Source organism: Cibotium barometz, chromosome 43, assembly GCF_041138505.1.
Source record: "Cibotium barometz isolate CiBa-2024 chromosome 43, ASM4113850v1, whole genome shotgun sequence".
NCBI lineage: Eukaryota > Viridiplantae > Streptophyta > Polypodiopsida > Cyatheales > Cibotiaceae > Cibotium > Cibotium barometz.
Window position 1 is genome coordinate 41,201,416 of NC_141088.1, and position 4,274 is coordinate 41,205,689.

At 42.2% G+C, this 4,274-nt stretch overlaps 1 pseudogene; it reads left to right on the forward strand.

The window, feature by feature from the left end:
• The first annotated feature begins 1,808 nt into the window (after positions 1-1,808).
• On the forward strand, positions 1,809-2,960 carry LOC147613920 (serine/threonine-protein kinase AtPK2/AtPK19 pseudogene; annotated as a pseudogene).
• Positions 2,961-4,274: the final 1,314 nt, after the last annotated feature.

Consider the following 4,274-nt stretch of genomic DNA (forward strand, 5'->3'; position numbering starts at 1 on the left):
TGCATTACATACCCATTATATGTTAATCTCTCCACTGGATACCTAATACTTTGTGACCTTCTCAAAACATGTGGATCACTTTGTACACCCACTGGTTTAGCATGGGAGGAACATTTCTCTCTTGCCTTACACCTGGAGTACATAAGGCTGGGATGCCAAGTTCTTCATGTAAGATTTCCGAGCTAGATGACTCATAACCTATTATACCAATTCAATTCCTTCAACCTTCTTTTTACCTCTATTAACAACACTTTCACTTGTGCTCACACTACCATGTCTCAACCTTCCTAACCATGGACTTAGATTATCACTTCCACTTGATGTTTCACTTAGCCTAGATAATGAAATAGTACTCTCTTTTGGCAAGTTCACATGCACATCTGCATCTATGTCATCCACCATAACATCATCTTTGTTTTCGTACCAACTTGCCAACTCATCAAACACCATATCTCTGTTGTCCACCTTCATTTTAACATTTTCATACATGATGTCACTAAAGAGAAATCCTACCGATGTGGTCTATGGAGAATAAGAAAATAGAGCCATATGTATACGCTTGTCCACCTTCATTTTTGCATTGTGATGCATAAGGTCACTATACAAAGGTTGTCCTACAACTATCACTATACAAAGATCCTACCACTATTTCCTCTCGAGAACAAGCAACCTTAGCTCCACGGTGAAGGATAACACTTAATATCAAAGCTTATAGGTTGAGCAGTCAGTTATCGCTAAAAGATGCACAGAATCAACACCTTGTACTCCTGTCAGATAGCCATGAGGAGAGGGATGCATCTGTAGCTTTGATGCTCCTTGACTTCCTATGTGTGACATTGCGAGCCAACGTAATTGCATCAAGCTAATTAGATAAAGATTCGGCCTTGCATTTATTCGCCAAGGGATGTGACTCGATGAGCCCCTCTCACATTTGCAGTTTGCTAGGTAGGTAGGTACCCCAAGTACTAGAAGCCCATGTCATTGTGATGTTTTTTCAACGGACCTTGGCCTTGCAAAACTTTAGATATTTATATCAAGATGAAATGTACCAATTCATTCCATGGGTACTCTTATTTACACCTCTTGACTTAGACAAAGATTGCATTGAGCTTATAGCTAAGGAACACATAGCTAGAGTGCCAATGGATAAGCCATATGCCAAGTAGATCTAAAGTGGCTTGCCCCTCAAGTTTAAATGTCATCATCATTCTAGATGGCTATAAAGAGGTTATGCAAATGCACATAAAGAAACCATGATGAAGGATGCATGTCATCATTGTTTCAGTTGTCCCTAAAGAGGTTATGAAATTGCACAAAGGATCCATGATGAAGCATGGACTATGTCTTTTGGAGAGCAACAAACTCAGCCATGGTGAAGGCTAACACTAAATAGCAAAGCCTATAGGTTGAGGAGTGAATTATTTCCCTCAATCTTCATTTGAGATGGGTATATATATGAATATATATATAACTCAAAATAGCATAGTTTGTTACACATGATTTGTCCATATAGCAACCTTTCTCCTAAGAACTTCTCGAGCTTCACTTATACATTTTGTACAATCTAGTAAAAAGAAACTAGTAAAAAGGTGTGCAAACTTCGACTTCATACAAGATGCAAATCGTAACTCGTCGGTGTGATCAGTCGGAGTTCGACCGTGGATGAGTTCTCATGCTATATATCTAGCGCGTCCGTTCTCCTCGTCAAGTAATCTTAACTGCGATAGTAATATCATACTTGACGTATATAGCTTCAGCGATTTCGTAGAAGGATGGCGGGTTTTCTTTAGTCTGTTTCGCTCGCCACAATGACGGCGTCGATTTCAGCTACAGCTTTAGTCCATGCTTGCGCCGAGTTGGATTTCTCTGAGGATTTGGGTCCTTTGTTGCAGTCACGGCCTCAGCTTGTCGAGGAAAGTATATTCTCTGATAGCGAAGGCCATAAAGAAGGCATAGTTGAAGACGAATTAGAAGTTGGCGGCCCTGTGAGATCAGCCCACAAAGAAGACCGACAGTGCAAAGAATTGTTCGTTAAATTTGGTGGGCAAACGTCTCACCCAGACGCCAGCATCGATGACTTCAAACTACTCCGCGTTGTCGGCCAAGGCGCGTTCGGCAAAGTGTACCAGGTCCGACACAAGCAAACCCAGCAAATCCTTGCCATGAAAGCTGTGGACATGGCGATCTGGGAGCTTGTCAAACAAGAGCGAGACATCCTCGCCCGAATCGATGCCCACCCCTTCGTTGTCAGGCTTTGGCACTTCTTTCAATCTCAATCCCAGGCTTACATGTTCCTCGATTTCCTCAACGGAGGAGACCTCTTATTCCATCTCAATAAACAAGGCACCTTCAACGAAGAGCTGGCCTGTTTCTACATGGCCGAGATAGTTTCTGCCGTCGCACATCTCCACCACAACGGCATCATGCACCGGGACATCAAGCCGGAGAATATTCTTCTCGATGCTCAGGGCCATGTGAAGCTCATAGACTTTGGTGTGGCTGAGGATCTCCATCAATCGCCGTCGAAATCCGTTTGTGGCACCACCCTTTACATGGCACCGGAAGTTTTGCTCGGAAAGGGCTATGGAGGTGCTGTGGATTGGTGGAGTGTTGGGATTGTATTCTATGAGATGGTGGTTGGTCAACCTCCATTCATCAACTATGCCAATCGAAACAAGTTGCAAGAAAAAATCCTCAAGGACAAAATAAAGCTCCCCTCTTACTTGTCTAAGGAAGCTCACTCTCTTCTCAAAGGCTTGCTCCAAAAGGACCCAAGCAAACGCCTAGGTGGTGGTGCGAAAGGGAGTGACGAGATTAAACAACACAATTGGTTCAAGTCAATCGATTGGAGAAAATTAGAGGCACGTGGCATACAACCCACCTTCAAACCGAATGTCAATGGACTCGAGTGCACTATCAACTTCGATGAGAAGTGGACAAGCTTGCCTACACAAGATTGACCACTAGCATTAGCTCTCATAGCATGTCTCCTGATCATGCTAGATTCAAATAAAACTTAAGAGCTTTACTGCCTTTCTAGTTGGTGATGTGCTAAGGTAGGAAATAGTGGCATGATCAAGGAATAAGCCAGTGAGAACAACTCATTACTTACAAGCTTCTCATCTCCAGCTCATGTTTGCCTTGACAGATTGAGCTTTCTACCCACTATTCTTATCCCTTGCACTATTTAGATTGGCATGAGTACCACTCACTTAATCAAGAATGTAAGGTCAAGGGAAACTATGACATTGTGAATCAATCAGATCTTTTTCAACATGTAATACATGTGTGGAACTTGAAGCAACACTCAATCATCTTAGCACATAATCATGTACATTGTTCAATGATCAAATAAAACTACAACAATATGAAATGTTTTTTTACTTATAAGCAAACATACATGTACAAACATGTGTGTGTGTGTGTGTGTGTGTGTGTGTGTGTGTGTGAGAGAGAGAGAGAGAGAGAGAGCATATACTCTTGTGCACATGCATATGTAATTAAATTTAATTACATGCATGTGCATATATGTACCAAATATTTATGCACATGCATATGTAATTAAATTTAATTACCTATATGTAGTTTAATTTAATAACATATATGCATGTAGGCCACTTTATGGGCTATCCATAGGTGTCACTCATTGCTTGGTATGTGCCTTGTAGTCCTAGATATTATCAGTTATGACCTATGGTACAGTTAGTACTAGTTCCAATTGGGACAACTAGTACATGTATGACACCCACCAGTTAGGGGTTCATCATATTAGCTGTATATTTTGTACTCTTTATTTTTTACTTTAGCAATACATCTTCTACAGCACGCTGCTTTGCTTGTTGCCTCCGTCTCATGTTGCTTCCATTGTCCACGTCACCCAACAGTGGTATCAGAGCGGCTTACCATCACTTCATTGCATCAGATCTGCCCCTCCCGCTTCGTCTTCTTGCTGGTCATCACTCCCAGGAGACTTCCCATCGCCATTTTCTGGAGTTTCTAGCCATTGCTCGAAGTTTCGTCGCGGGAATTCAAATCTGATCCCCCATCCTTCTTGCTGCTTCTCCAACCTTGGGAGACTCCATTCAAGCTGATTCAGCCTTCATTTGGGTCAAAACCACCTGCTGCATCAGAAAACCACTTCTTGCACACAACGGTTTTGACAAAGTGCAAACTTTTTGGCATAGCTGTGTTCTACAAGTTAGGACGCCCCTACTTGGTGCAAAAACTTCTTGGGGCCTTTGTGGAATATTGTGAATGGCAATGAGCCTAGGCCT